Source organism: Rhinopithecus roxellana, chromosome 10, assembly GCF_007565055.1.
Source record: "Rhinopithecus roxellana isolate Shanxi Qingling chromosome 10, ASM756505v1, whole genome shotgun sequence".
NCBI classification, from domain to species: Eukaryota; Metazoa; Chordata; class Mammalia; order Primates; family Cercopithecidae; genus Rhinopithecus; species Rhinopithecus roxellana.
In genome coordinates this window covers 10,668,264-10,684,725 of record NC_044558.1, presented here as the reverse complement: position 1 = coordinate 10,684,725, position 16,462 = coordinate 10,668,264, and the positions used below count along the sequence as shown (strand labels likewise).

Sequence of the window (16,462 nt, the reverse complement as noted above, 5' to 3'; positions counted from 1 at the left end):
GAATTCTTCTTTTACCAAGGACCTGCCAACATGGGGTACATTCACACCAAAACTGTGAAGAAGGCGGCCCGGGTCATCATACAAAAGTATTACATGTGCGTAGGTAACAACTTCCACAGAAACAAGTGCGTGTGTGAGGAGATGGCCATTATCCCCAGCAAGAAGCTCTGTAATAACATAGCAGGCTGTGTCAAGCATCTGATGAAGCGGATGCAGAGGGGCCCATTGAGAGGTGTTTCCATTAAGCTGCAGGAGAAGGAGAGAGAAAGGAGAGACAATTATGTTCCCAAGGTCTCAGACCCGAATCAGGAGATCATTGAAGTAGATCCTGACACTAAGGAAATGCTGAAGGTTTTGGACTTTGGCGGTCCGTCCCACCTGCCGATCACTCAGCCTACAGTTGGGATGAATTTCAAAATGCCCCTGGGGGCTGTTTGATTCTTTCTGCAGTGCTGTAATGTTTTCAATAAATGTGGCACAACAACAAAAAATAAAGATTTTGTAAGATCATAAAAATCTATTTTGAGTCCATGTAGCGTTTACCATAGCCGGTGAAGGACCAGAGAATTAAAAGCCAACTAAAGGTCACTGAAAGTGGTAAACATGTTAACATTTTCATGATTGATTTTGCAATAAAATGAGGGCACATAATAGCAGTAATTTATAGTACTGTAGCACTCCTTGGAACCTGCCTTTTTGTAGAAAAAAATATGAATTTGAGAGAGGTTAATCTGCAATTTATTAACTAAAGAAAATTCATACATTTTAAAGGCACAACTAAGAGGAACAACAAGGTTATTATTTTGAGAGAACAGTGCCCATTTTTGAAAATCTAAAAGGGATCTTTCAGTTCCCCAGATGATATAGGAGCTCCAAGGTAAAGGGAAGGATAGGTGTTGGGAGAAAAAGCAATAGATATGGTTGTATGTCCCCCTCCCAACTAGACCCGAGCATGGGCCAAGGTACGTTATGGTAAGCACGTCTTTTGGGAGTGTGAAAAATCCAGAAACAGAACCATCAAAATAATAAAACTTCAGTTTAAAATAAAATAAACCTGCCTCAAAATAGAATTACTGATGTAGATAGATATGCACTGAATGTAGAATGGTAATATGGTAATATGGCAACATTCTACCAAATGGTAAAAGTATTCTTATGCATAAAAATGACACATTTTGCTTTTAAATTGAAAGTTCATCTTTTGGGTGTAGAAGAGAAAAGACTTGGCAGGAGTTAGACATGTGGAAAAAGTGATTAGTGGGGTCTCCCTCAAACAGGTGCAGGAATTTGCCATGGGCCGGAACAGAAATCAATCATATTCTGCAGTGGAAATCCAAAAATAAATAAACACACATTTCAAGTTGCTGTTTTTGATTGAGCATGAACAGAAGCCTGTTCTAGACAGACAAGTTAATGCGATTTAAGTAAGACCTTTTGAAACGAAATTGCATTACAGACTGTTTCTTACCGGGTCTCAAATTCTTACCAGTAACTTTAACCTTATCAATATATGTTTTTTATTCTGAAGAGTGAGAAAAATATGAAGTATTTCAAAGGAAACACTAAGATTTTCTCAAAATTACAGAACTATTAAGCTTGTCCTGATTGAATTAACTCCATGTTTATGTTGGTGAGGCAACAGGACTTGGTTGGGTGAAGTAACCTAAGCCCCTCTGATCTCCTTCCAGGGCCCCGGGGCCTGCATCACTTTTATTGTGTCAGGCCACCCCTCCCTCCCACTCCCAAATACCTAACTGTTACTCCAGGAGTAAACAGCAGAGTCAGTGGCTACTGGGATATGCATATTAGAAAAAAACTGAAAAAGAGATTGATAAACTATTTTGAGCCTTTATTCCTTGCCAAACATTAGTCTAGGCTTTTTCAGGTCTTGCCTTGGGAGCTGAAAGTAAGGAAGACTTTACAATTCCTCTGTTCTAAGATTGACTGCAGGGGTGATGGGAGGATGGTGGGGGAATTCTCGCAAAGAATGATTTTTACCTCTCAGTAATACTATAACAATATATGATTTGATTAAATGAATAGCTTTTTTTTTTTTTTTTTTTTTTTTTTGAGACCGAGTCTCACTCTGTCGCCCAGGCTGGAGTGCAGTGGCACGATCTCGGCTCACTGCAACCTCCAGCTCCTGGGTTCAAGGGATTCTCCTGCCTCTGCCTCCCGAGTAGCTGGGACCACAAGTGTGCACCACCACACCCAGCTAATTTTTGTATTTTTAATGAAGATGGGGTTTCACCATGTTGGCCAGGCTGGTCTCAAACTCCTGACCTCAGGTGATCCACCCACCTCAGCCTCCCAGAGTGCTGGGATTACAGGCACGAGCCATCGCACCAGACGTCATAAACTATTTTCTAAAAGAAATCCTGTTTTGGTAACAAAGAATAGTTACTTCCCAAGTTTGCAGTCACTGTTTTTTGTTGTTGCTGTTGTTTATGAAACTTGTTTACATTATAGTTTACTCGCTGTGTGTTTATCCTTTAGGAAAGTTAATGAAAATTACAAGTCTCTGAAAGATCTGGAGTTATTAAGAATTGAGGAAAGTTTTAGTAAGAGTTTTGTATCATTTCCTAATTAGGAGTGACTTCCTTCTCAGAACAAATTGAAGTTTAATATTTTTCATCCCAGTGGGGTGAAAAATTTGCAGACACCAAGACACAAAAATCAAAGGATTTTACAAATGTTTATTTTGCCTTCTGAACAGATTGCCAAAATAACATTTAATATCACCGGGATTGAAATGTCTTACAATTCTGTCCAAAGATGGAGAACTTCGTTCAAGCAACCTTCAGGCACAATGTAGCAAATTGCCCTTTCATGCAGGGTTTTCAGGAGCCAGGGGAGACACCGTCTCTAGTTGATTTCTCTGTAGGATCTCTGGCTAATCTTATTCCTCCAAAACACAAACAATCACAAAAACCCTTGCTGAGAAAGACAGACTGTCACTTGACAGAGTAAAAACAAATCCATAGGGATTTATCAAAAATTTTGGCCGGGCGCGGTGGCTCAAGCCTGTAATCCCAGCACTTTGGGAGACCGAGACGGGCGGATCACGAGGTCAGGAGATCGAGACCATCCTGGGTAACACGGTGAAACCCCGTCTCTACTAAAAAACTAGCCGGGCAACGTGGCGGGCGCCTGTACTCCCAGCTACTCGGAAGGCTGAGGCAGGAGAATGGCGTGAACCCAGGAGGCGGAGCTTGCAGTGAGCTGAGATCCGGCCACTGCACTCCAGCCTGGGCGACAGAGCGAGACTCCGTCTCAAAAAAAAAAAAAAAAAAAAAAAAATTTTGTAGTCACCACCACAATGCCAAACTTATATGTTCTTCCTCAAATCCAAAGGCTAAGGTGAAAAAAACATATAGTTTGAAGACAGCAGTTCTTTTTTGGCTATCGTCTCAATATCATTATACTTAATTTTTGGCACCACACACAAAAAAAATCTTCCTAAATTTTAGGTGCAGGATAAGTATGACCTTACATGGACACTAGAGTCTTCAGGGAAAATTCAGTTATCCTGGGATTCTATAAACATGACTGTCTCATAAATGGGCTTTGGGGATTATAAGAACCCGTAGAGATTGTATGCACTCACATAAAAATGAGAACGTGAATCTTCATGGTCAAAGAGTCTGAAGCTTTCATCAGATTTTCAGGAGTGATATAGTTGGATGTCCCCTCCAAATCTCATGTCAAGGTGGAATCCCCAGCGTTGAAGGTGGGGCCTGGTGGGAGGTGTTTGGGTCATGGGGGTGATCCCTCATGGTTTCGTGCTGTCCTGGACATAGTGAGTTCTTAGGAGATCTGGTTATTCAAAAGTGTGTAGCACCTTCCCCTGCAACCTCTTATTCCTGCGCTGGCTGTGTGATGTGCCTGTTCCCACTCTGCCTTCCACCATGAGTAGAAGTTCCCTGAGGCCCCTCCAGAAGCTGAGAAGATGCTGGCATAGCTTGTACAGCCTGCAGAACCATAAGCCAATTAAAGCTTTTTAAAAATAAATTACCCAGCCTCAGATATTTCTTTATAGTATGGAAAGAATGGTGTAATACAAGGGGTATATGTGAGCCAAACAAACCTGACCTAATTACTTGATTCACATTGATTGAACTTATACTGATTTAATTTGTGTTCCTTTAGAAAGCTAAAAATTGTGGTGAAAGTCTTCTTTTTGTGGTTTCAGAAATTGTATTAGTCCGTTATCACGTTGCTATAAAGAAATATTAGGTTGTTGCAAAAGTAGTCGTGATTTTTGCCATTACTTTTAACGGCAAAAACTGCAATTACTATTTTTTTTTTTTTTTTTTTTTTGAGATGGAGTCTTGCTCTGTTGCTCGGGCTGGAGTGCAGTGCCAGGAGCTCAGCTCACTGCAACCTCCGCCTCCTGGGTTCAAACCATTCTCCTACCTCAGCCTCCCAAGTAGCTGGGATTACAGGTGCCTGCCACCATGTTCAGCTAATTTTTTGTATTTTTAGTAGAGACGGGGTTTCACCATGTTGGCCAGGCTGGTCTCAAACTCCTGACCTCAGGTGATCCACCTGCCTTTGCCTCCCAAAATGCTAGAATTATAGGCATGAGCCATCATGCCCTACCTGCAATTACTTTTGCACCAACCTAATACCTGAGACTGAGTAGAAAAGATATTTAATTAGCTCATGGTTCCACAGGCTGTACAGCAAGCATAGTGGCTTCAGCTTCTGGAAAGACCTCAGGAAGCTTCCAATCATGACAGAAAGCAAAGAGAGAGTGTAGTTTATCACATGGTGGCTGTAGGAACAAGAAATGGAGTGGGGAGGTGGATTTCACAAGAATTCACTGTCGTGAGATCAGCAGCAATCAGGACCAAGAGGCATGGTGCTAAACCATTCGTGAGAAACCACCTCCATGATCATCAAATCATCTCCCACTAGGCCCTATCTCCAACGCTGGGGATTACAATTTGACATGAGATGTGGTGGGGACACAGATCCAAACCATATCAGAAACGGAGTACTTGCCATCTAAAGCAAGTAATCATTTATCCCCAGGAGTTAGACATAAATTGGATTAGCAAAAAACTGTTATCGAGGTTGTGTAATTCTTTTAGGCAAACAAGCATTGTCCAGGTGCTAAAAGAGAAATTCACATTGCACACAAGAAAATGCTGGTGACTCCATGTTCAGGGCTCACTGAAGACTAAGGAAATGTTGCCTAAAGGAACTGTCAGTGGCTTGAACTTCTTTTTTACTTAATAGCTGTGTGGGCTCTAGAAAATTACATGTATTTGTAAATTTACTTGTGAATAATATGGTAGTATAAGGACAAAATAGAGATTCACTGCTGTAGTAGAATCACAGTGGCATTGGGGCAAAGCTATAAACCATGGAGCTCCCTCCAGCTTGATTTCAATAACCTAATTGTTTGTGAACATTTCAACTGAAGTCCACTGGATACCTTTTAAGCCTGCAGGGATATTCATAGCCTTACTTGCACTTCTTCTGGGAGTCAATATTTAGAGAAAAGAGGCACACACCAGATTTAGTTGTATACTATGTCCAATAAATGAAAATTGCTTCTTTATGTTCAAAAATTGCACAGTAATAAAAATCTGAATTTGGTTTTCTAGAATCATTCATTGGATATTAATTTGAACATACTCTAAACAGGAGATATCTCCCATAGAAGCGTACTTTTCACAGCATTATCTGATGTGGTTTGGACCCATGTCACCATCCAAATCTCATATCGAATTGTAATCTCTGATGTTGGAGAAGGGGCTAGTGGGAGGTGATTGAATCATGGGGGCAGAGTTCTCATTAATGGTTTAGCACCATCCCCCCTTGGCACTGTATAGTGAGTGAGTTCTCAGGAGATCTGGTTGTTTAAAATTGTGTAGCACCTCCTCCTCCCTCTCTTGGTCCTACTCTTGCCATGTAAGACGCCTGATCCTGCTCTGACTTCCACCATGAGTAAAAGCTCCTCGAGGCCTGCCCTGCCCAGAAGCAGATGTTCCCATGCTTCCTGTACAGTCTGCAGCACCATGGGTCAATTAAATCTCTTTTCTTTATACATTACCCAGTCTCAGGTATTTCTTTATAGCAGTGCAAGAATGGACTGGTACATTATCCCTTTTATCAAATTTCGTGTCTGTTTATCCTTCATCTGCTGCCTTTAGATTGTTTTAACATTTATCTCTTGACCTTTTTCTACACCTTTCTGTCCTGGTTATGGCTTGATTGTGTGGCCAGAGGAGTATGAAAATATCTCTGGGAATTTATGCTTTGAGATATTATAAAGCTAAGATTCCTTGAACAGATCTTGGTGGTTTAATCTGGAGACTAAAAATGGTTAATGGGCGAATAAAAGACCCTGGGAAACCCACATGGGAGTGCTCTCTTACTCCAATGCTTACCTGCATTTCATTTGACTTGCTACAGTGCATATTGACATTAAATAACAACCTTATGTAAGAATGTTCCATGGACTTCAGTGGAACCTTTCAAATTTCTTAACTTCGGAAATTATTGCTGTATGAACATATGAATTAATACTGCTTGATAAAAATTCTTTAGAAGGACTCTAGCTGGGTGCAGTGGCTCACGCCCGTAATCCCAGCACTTTGGGAGGCTGATGCGGGTGGATCATGGGGTCAGGAGATCGAGACCATCCTGGCTAACACAGTGAAACCCCGTCTCTACTAAAAATACAAAAAATTAGCTGGGCGTGGTGGTAGGCACCTGTAATCCCAGCTATACTCGGGAGGCTGAGACAGGAGAATGGCATGAACCCAAGAGGTGGAGCTTGCAGTGAGCCGAGATTGTGGCACTGCACTCCAGCCTGGGCGACAAAGTGAGACTCCGTCTCAAAAAAAAAAAAAAAAAAAAAAAAAAGAAGGACTCCTCTAGCCAAATTATAAATAAGCCATAATAAAAATCTCTAGATAGAAGAAATAGGGTAAAACAGGATGGGTAGTGAACATATATGTCTTCAAATTTTAAGTATGTATGCACATATAAAATACATATATTTAAGCTTAAATAGTGTAAGAAGTTTGTTGATGTGCAATATAAGTTATAACTAAGAATTCTTAAAATATAAGAAATATACAGTAAGGAAAATTATTATATTGGTTTATAACCATAAGCAAAATCTACATACTGGTTGATGGAAAGAGGTAGAAAAAGTATTCCAAAGTCTATATCTTAGTACATGGTGTATGTCTGGGAAGCAGAGCAGAGGGAGTAAATATAAATATTTAAAAAGTGCATTTGGTGAGATGGGGTAAGAAGCAATGGGAAATGGTATGTTGAGATGTGGTTAACTTTAGTTTTTGTTTTAAATAAATTCTTCTGAACTCTGTGAAAACCGACATAACAATTATTAGAAAAAAACAGTAGGATTTTCTGAGCAGAAGAAACACAACCATTTTTCTTCTGCTCTCACCCCACAAAACACATAGACTTCTGTGATCAAATGTGTGTGTGAGGGAGTGGGAGTAGGGGATACTCCTCATACACCAAGCAAGCAATCAGTCATGCAGTGGACACCAGCGAGGTGTCCTCCAATTCAATTCAGTTCCATCACTGTCTACCTGGAGAAAGCGTGAGACCCACAAGGTGAGGACTCAGTCCCATAAGACTGCCTCCTTTCTATGCCAATCATAAGCCCCAGGTTGTGGCCTGTGCTTCTGACCTACTGGCTATATACTGTGGGTTCCTGTGACCCCCTCCTTGGGTCTAATTGATTTGCTAGAGTGGCTCATAAAACTCAAGAAAACATGTCTATTGGCTCATAAAACTTAGGAAAACATGTCTATTGGCTCATAAAACTCAGGAAAACATATCAAGGTATATTGAAGGTACCTTAAAGAATATTACAAAAGATACAGATGAAAAGATGCATAGGGCAAGGTGTGGGGAAGGGGCACAGAGCTTCCATACTCTCTCCGGGTGAACCAGCTTGAGAGACAGTGTTCAGCTATCTGGAAGCCCTCCCAATGCCATCCGTTGGGTTTTTATGGATGCTCCATTATGTAGAAATGATTGATTAAATCACTGGCCATTGGTGATCAGCCTAACCTTCAACCCTCTGCAGTTTGGAGGGGCTGAAAGTCCCAAGCCTCTAATCCCACTTTGGTCTTTCTGGTGACCAGCCCTGAAGCGAACTAGGAGCTGCCAGCCACCAGTCAACTCACTAGCACACACAAAGACATCACTTTGTAGATTCTAAGGATTTTAGGAATTGTATGCTTGGAAACAGGGTTGAGGAGCAAATATATATTTCAAAGTATTATAGGCTCCTAATTGGAAAAAGAAAAAATAAGATTTATTGATCAAGTTAGCAAAATATGGAAAAGAAAGCCATAGTAAATAACAAGGGTAGCCAAAAGGTATACAGTATTTTACCACGTTAATTCATTCAATTCTTACTAAAACTTCACAGGAGTGGTACCACACATTTTACAGATGAGAAAACTGAAGCAAAAGATGTTAAAAAATGTGCCCAGCTTATAAGTAGTAACTGAAATTTTAGCCAAGGTTACATGGTTCCAGAATCTGCACTTTTACTACCATACTGTAATACCTCTACAGCAAAGTAAATGAATAATTTACACGAAGTAAACCAGGAATAATATCAACTATATCAGTTGTTATACAAAATAGAATTTTCTTATTAAAATCGAGACAATCAGAGTGGGCTAAAAACACATTTAAAACAAGATAAATTCAAGAAGGTCAAAAATACAGGTATGAGCAAGGTAAAGAGACCCGGAAAATGTACACAAACAAATTAGGAAGTATGATATCAATGACATACAAGATGATATTGAATGTTAAATTATTGAGAAAGCACTTTTAAAAGGTCAAAATACGAGCAGGACACTTGATTTAAAAGATGTTTACATACGCTCATATTACTTGAATAAAAAGTCTGTATTTACCAAAAATATTCATGTATATGGCCACAAATAAAACTTTAACACATCTTACATTGATTTTACTGTCGACATTCTCTTCTTATAATCAACATAACAGAAGAAAATGATCAAAGAATTTTATTCCCTAATTCAGAAACAAGCAAACAAAAAGCAGGCAAGAAAGCAAACAATGACTTGCTATAGAGACTGTGAAATACATTGATAGATAATCCTTGGAAGAATTGGAAGAACAGTCATCAAAACTGAGTTTTAAACTATTTAAAATGCAATAAAAATGACTAACATTTTATACCAAAGTCTACAAAGAGGAGAAAAAGCTATACTCCAAAGAAAATCTGTAATCTTAAATGTGCTCATCAGAAAATAAGTTATTTTTAATTAATTTTAAGGAATTAAAAATGATATGAAAGATAGAAAGCTAAAATAAACAAAATAGAAAAGCAAATTAAACCACAGAGCAAAATCCACAACAAAAATGAGCAACCCAATTAAAAACTGGGTAAATAATTTGAATAAACATTTCTCTAAATATGATATACAAGTGGCCAACAGGTTCATAAAAAATGCTTAATTAACATTACTAATTAGGAAAATGCAAATCAAAACTACACTGAGATACCACCTCACATCCATTAATATGACTACTATTAAACAAACAAACAAAAACCCCCAAAATAAGTGTGCTGGTGAGGCTGTGCAGAAGTTGGAACTCTTGTGCACTGTCGGTGAGAGAATGCACTGTTGGTGCAGCCACTGTGGAAAACAATAGGACAACTTCTCAAAAACTTAAAAATAGAGGCCGGGCATGGTGGCTCACGCCTGTAATCCCGGCACTTTGGGAGGCCAAGGTGGGTGGATCACAAGGACAGGAGCTCAAGACCAGCCTGTCCAATATGGTGAAACCCCGTCTCTACTAAAAATACAAAACTTAGCCAGGCGTGGTGGTGGGCACCTGTAGTCCCAGCTACTCGGGAGGCTGAGGCAGGAGAATCACTTGAACCTGAGAGGCAGAGGTTGCAGTGAGCCGAGATCGTGCCATTGCACTCCAGCCTGGGGGACAGAGGGAGACTCTATCTAAAACAAAAAATAATTTAAAAAAACCCTTAAAAATAGAATTTTCATATGATCCAGCAATTTTACTTCTGGGCATATACCCAAAAGAATTGAAAGCAAGGTCGTGAAGAGATATTTGTACAATTTTTGACAAAAAGAATCAAACTCTGGCCAGACATTGTGGCTCACGTCTGTAATCCCAGCACTTTGGAAGCCTGAGGCAGGCACATCACTGAGGTCAGGAGTTCAAAACCAGCCTGGTCAACATGGTGAAACCCCATCTCTGCTAAAAATACAAAAATTAGTTGGGTGTGGTGGCACAGGCCTGTAATCCCAGCTGCTTGGCAGGCTGAGGCAGGAGAATTGATTGAACCCGGGAGACAGAGGTTGCAAACTCTGTAAAATATTTGAAAAGATTTACTCTGAGCCAAACATGAATGACCAAAGGCCTGTAACACAGCCCTCAGGAGGTCCTGAGAACATGTGCCCAAGGTAACTGGACTACAGCTTGGTTTTATACATTTTAGGGAGACATAAGACATAAATCAATACAAATGACAGTACATTGGTTCAGTTAGGATAGGCCGGACAACTCAAAGTGAGGGCTGCAGAGAATGCTTCCAGGTCATAGGTAGATTCAATGATTTTTTTGATTCACAACTGATTGAGAAAGACATTTTCTAAAGATCTAGAATTAATAGAAGGAATGTCTGGGTTTGAAATAAGGTGTTATGGAGACCAGAGTTTCCATTAGGCAGAGGAGGCCTCCAGGTAGCAGGCTTCAGAAAGAATAGATTGTAAATGTTTCTTATCAGAGCTGACACTCTCCTGGATCAGGAAAAAGGCCCAGAAAAGGAAGAGGATTCTCTTCAGAATGTAGATTTCTCCTCCAAGAGACAGCTTTGCAGGACTACTTCAAGATACAGCAAAGAAACATAATGTGGGGTAAACTACTTCCATTTCTTTCAGGGCCTTCTATCTGTCATTTGATGCTATACCAAAATTTTGTATCTTATTGCTACAAAGAGTCTGTTTTGTCAGCCTTATGATCTGTTTTAACGTTAATGCCGGTCAGCTGTGCCTGAATTCCAAAAGGGAGGAGAGAATAATGAGGCATGTCGGACCCCCCTTCCCATCACAGCCTGAACTAGTTTTTCAGGTTAACTTTGGAATGCCCTTGGCCGAGAGTAGGGGTCCCTCAGATGGCTGCTGGTGGTGGTGTTGGGGAAGAGGGGTTTAGAATTTTATTTTTGGTTTATAAGGCTTAGACACAGGAGAATGAGGGCTAACAGCATGTACCTGGGATGAAAGTTGGGAGGCAATGTGACTAACAAAGCAGAATACCTTAAGGGGCCATGACCTGCGGGCTGTCCTGAGCTGAGAAGGTCTCAGACAACTCAGCCTCATCCATCATGACCACGTGTCCCAGGTGCTGCCTGACCTGGGGAGATCAGAATGTCATCCTGGGAGACCTTTGCTAGGCTCTTCTGAAAAAGTTGTTTTTACCTGAACTGTGTACTTTACTTCTTTTCTTTTCTCTTTTTCTTCTTTTCCCTTTTTTTTTTCCTTTTTTTTTCAAGTGGGGAGGGAGGGAGTAACTAACAGCAGGTCCCTGGGTGGGTACTAACTCTACACACGGAATGGACAGAGGAAACCAGAAGATCTGCCCCCGGAGATGCGGGCAACCCTGCCCCAGGCCTCCACCACGTGGCCATCCCCTTGGAGGCCATCTTTACTAATGTGGATAGCACTGTGGCTTCCCAGGCAATGGCGGCCACGGCTGTGGACCCAGGCCTGCCTTCTCAGGAAAGGCTCCTCAGAGAGCCGGTGGCCTACAGAGAGGACCCATGCAACCTCAGAGACCCGGAGACCCAGCGAGCCGGCGACCCCACCCGTCAGAGCAGGGTTCTCGCCCTATGCACTTTACTAAAGGAAACAAACCTGGATCGGGTGAAGTCTGTGGGCTTACAAGTTTCACTGCCAATCCAAACCGAGGGTCACAGCTCCTTGTTAAGTCAAATTAGCATTGCAAAGAAATAAATAAAGGTATTGGAAAAAGAGTTATTCAGTGATTATGGAGCCAAATTGTGAAAAAATAGTACTCACACAGTTCTTCACTTCTTCCATTACTTCAAGCAACATTTTGAGAAATCTTTTCTTCTGCTTAAGATTACCTTAATTAAAATATAAATAACACCCATCATTCAATTATATTTAATTTAATTTAATGTTAATTAAATTCCAAAATTGTATGACTTCATTGTCCATTTTATATCACTGTAAAATTTTCTTGTTTGTGTACTCTCCAAATTTTCTTGTTTGTGTTCTCCAGATTAGAACTTAAGGAAATTTCAGGTATTTGGAACCACTAGCTTTTACTTCCTAATGTTACCAAGTTGGGAGCAATTCTTTCAAGGAGCCCTTTCTGTTGCAATATAGGGGCGGCCCATTGTGGGAGATGGCTCTGACTCACCAGTTGCTGCTGCCTTACTTCTTTTCTATCACCGTGGAAGTTTTCCTTAGTATCCTCTCCGTTCTCAACTCACACACTCCATCCTGGTCGCTCTCAGAAACCAAGGAATTCTTTTCCAACTCCTGATTACCTGGCTTTAAATTTGGTCCTTCAAACAAATCAACCCCGGTGGGGACAATGGCAGGCATCTGTTTTTCCTGACTCAGTATTAGTGATATTTGAGATTAGCACAGACCCCAGTGCCCCATGTGTATAGGAATATACACATAAAAAAGGAGATCTATGCACAAAAAATTCAGCTGGTAGAGGCTAGGAACCAGAAACAGCAAGTACAGAAAATCAAGAATAAAACGTGTTGTCACTCATATCCCATCTCTACCGCTTTTCTCCATCCCAATTGTTTTGTAAAATCCCTTTTAGAGAAAGACTAACCCGGTGAAGTGACCTGAGAAATATCGTTTTTTTCCTCCCATTTCTTTTTCACCATTCGCCAGCATTTCCAATAGCATTTTCATGTCTTCTTCCATTTTATATTTTGTAAAAACTTTTTGAGAAATTCATCACAAATGGCAGATTTACCTGATGCTATAGAAAAATTTGCTGAAAACTGGAACTTTTTAGGAAACCATATTTCACCAAAAAGTATTCCTCTTATTCAACATGCAGTGATACTCCTGCTTCATGGATTAAAGTTATGGCACAGGGGGCCAACTGGGCGCCGTGGCTCACGCCTGTAATCCCAGCACTTTGGGAGGCCTGGGTGGACGGATCACGAGGTCAGGAAATCGAGACCATCCTGGCGAACACGGTGAAACCCCGTCTCTACTAAAATACAAAAAAAAAAAAAAATTAGCCGGGCGAGGTGACAGGTGCCTGTAGTCCCAGCTACTCTGGAGGGTGAGGCTGGAGAATGGCGTGAACCTGGGAGGCGGAGCTTGCAGTGAGCTGAGATCCAGCCACTGTACTCCAGCCTGGGCAAACAGAGCAAGACTCTATCTCAAAAAAAAAAAAAAAATTATGGCACAGGGGGTGGCATGGAGAACGTAGTACGGAGAGTTTGAGAGGGAGGGAGAGATTGTTGCATATAAACTAAGAGAGAGAGAGAGAGAGAAAATGGCACAAAATGTTTGGGTCTCGGAGTGAAACAGAAGTAGAAAGCTCTCAAAATAAAAAAAGAGACAAGCTCATCCTTATCTTCCCCTCCTTTTTCTTTTCTTTTCTTTTTTTTTTTGAGACGGAGTCTCGCTCTGTAGCCCGGGCTGGAGTGCAGTGGCCGGATCTCAGCTCACTGCAAGCTCCGCCTCCCAGGTTCACGCCATTCTCCTGCCTCAGCCTCCAGAGTAGCTGGGACTACAGGCACCCGCCACCTCGCCCGGCTAGATTTTTGTATTTTTTTAGTAGAGACGGGGTTTCACCGTGTTAGCCAGGATGGTCTCGATCTCCTGACCTCGTGATCCGCCCGTCTCGGCCTCCCAAAGTGCTGGGATTACAGGCTTGAGCCACTGCGCCCGGCCTTCCTTTTTCTTTAGATAATGATTTCCTGTTTTTTTCCAAGCAGGATAGAAGCATGTTGAAAAAGTTAAAATGGTAAATGTTAATGAAAGCAAATGGGACAGTGCTGAAAAAAGCGTCTCTCTATGAGAAATTACCTCCTGAAGGGCATGTTCAAAGGAAAATTCAATGAAATGTTTTTGGAAAATAAAAAAATTATTATGAGATTTGAGCAAAATAGAGTAACCCTGCTTATTGGAAATGATCAGCGCTTAAAAATGTATCTCTGTGTGCCTCTTTGCGGCTCTACGTTGCCTCCCAGAAGGTCAAGCTTTTACTTGATTAGAGTTGGACTGAGACTAAAATATGTAGTTAATTCAATCACAATTTTTTTTTTTTTTTTGAGGCGGAGTCTCACTCTGTCGCCCCGGCTGGAGTGCAGTGGCCGGATCTCAGCTCACTGCAAGCTCCGCCTCCCGGGTTTACACCATTCTCCTGCCTCAGCCTCCCGAGTAGCTGGGAGTACAGGCGCCCGCCACCTCACCCGGCTAGTTTTTTGTATTTGTTTAGTAGAGACGAGGTTTCACCGTGTTAGCCAGGATGGTCTCGATCTCCTGACCTCGTGATCCGCCCGTCTCGGCCTCCCAAAGTGCTGGGATTACAGGCTTGAGCCACCGCGCCTATAAAGACAATCTTAATAGGTCTTTATTTTTGAAAAATTTTTAGCTTTTCCTTTAAAACTAGTTTAGATCTTTTCTAAATATTCAGAATCAAAATATGTGTTGGTAAAATTAAAACTATTAGTAAGAATATAATTGGTAAGAGAAATTATGGTACGAATAATTTTCCAGGAATAAGAAGAAAATACAATGCAATTTTGTTTTGGGAATTCTTACTCATTTAGGCTGTATTTCTTTAATTTTCTGTTTAATTTTCTTATCTATGTTCAATTAGAAAAATAGGAGTTTGAAATGTGCTTCTCTTTATTTTTGGACTTTCGCACCAGTATATGCTTTATTTCTATTCTAGTCTGAGGCAAATTTCTCCATTTGTTCAATTTCTTTTCCCTAGTTAGCTTACTTTTTCCAAGTTTTTTCTCTTTTACACCCAGAGGTAACCTTGAAAAGCTAAGTGTGATAGCTTCATTTCTACAGGTGTGCCTTGTTGGGGAAATATAATGAAAGTAAAATCTCCCAACCCAGAAGTCCTCTGCATAAGGGTACTGGAGAAGGAAAGCACTTTAATTATAGAATAATCATTAAGCCAGAACGTGAGTGCATCACAGCCAATCTGGTTAAGAGTTTGCAAAGACAGAAAGGAACCTCAGCCTTTTGTATGGCTGAGCTGATGCAGCCCATTACATACATGTTCTTAAGCACTAACTAGCCTTCAAGTAAGGGGACTTGACTGCACCATTTATCACACATAATTTGTCCTAGATTCACTTGGTCTTGGGAGTGACCTTGTGTGTTAGTTAATGGGATTTATTCTAAATAAAAAATAAACTCTTCTTATCTTCATGATAAGAGGTAGTTTAACTTGGAGCAAGGTGCTCATCGAAGCTGGCCTCCTACCCTCCTGCAGAAATTGCAGATAGGGGTGCTATGTCCTTTGATGCTGATGTTTCAAAGAAATGACTCCCACATTCTTCATAATGCTGATGAATCCTACCCAGCATTCAGAAAGGTTTGGTTACACTGCTAAGAGGAAAAAAGACTTAAAGTAACAAGTTTTCTAAGGAAACTAAAGAAGGCAGGGAGGATTGGTCTCTTCCTTTATTTTCCACAGAGAGAATTAAAACTATTTAAAGTATTTATTTGTCCTTACACCCTGCAATAATGGATGCTTTTCTGTTTAACTGACAAATGGAGATTGCCAATGGTATAGCTGTCAACAACATCAATGCTTGGAAATATATTCAATCATATAATTAATCATATCATTATTTTTTGTAGTAAATTTTTCTATAACATGGTTTTACTCTTTGGAAATCACCCCTTCTTTTATTTTATTGAAAAATCATGGAAAGGTCAGTGGTGATGCCAACGAGGATTAAGGAAAAAAATACATTAAAAAGCTGACCAAAGAATAAATGTTTGGGGGGGCACAATTTTTAGAAATTGAATTTGGGAGCTATAGGCACTCTTCATAACAACAACAACAAAAACTGTTTAAGATTTATTTATTTAACGAGCATTCCTCTAAGGTATGCATGCCCACTACACAACGACCGACATATCGATCCGCCTCTTACACAGAACAAGTCAAGGCTGTGTACTCAGGACCTTTGTAGTAGCTACTTGTCATGGGATGACAGGCACATGGATCAGACTTAAAACCAGTCGTCATCCTGGGCACAAGGTTAGCCAAGCCCAAATAAGCCCAACGTAGCCACATCTGATCCATAGATCAATGAGAGGGAGAAATAAATATTTCTTGTTGGAAGCCACTGAGTGTGGGGTTGGGTTTTTAAATCGCCATTATTGCAGCAATAATGAAGATACCCTTAATATCTTTT

The 16,462-nt window shown here is 40.7% G+C and overlaps 1 pseudogene; it reads left to right on the top strand.

Annotated features, from left to right (window-relative positions):
- The first annotated feature begins 30 nt into the window (after positions 1-30).
- Positions 31-438, top strand: LOC104672834 (annotated as a pseudogene).
- The last annotated feature ends 16,024 nt before the right edge of the window (positions 439-16,462 follow it).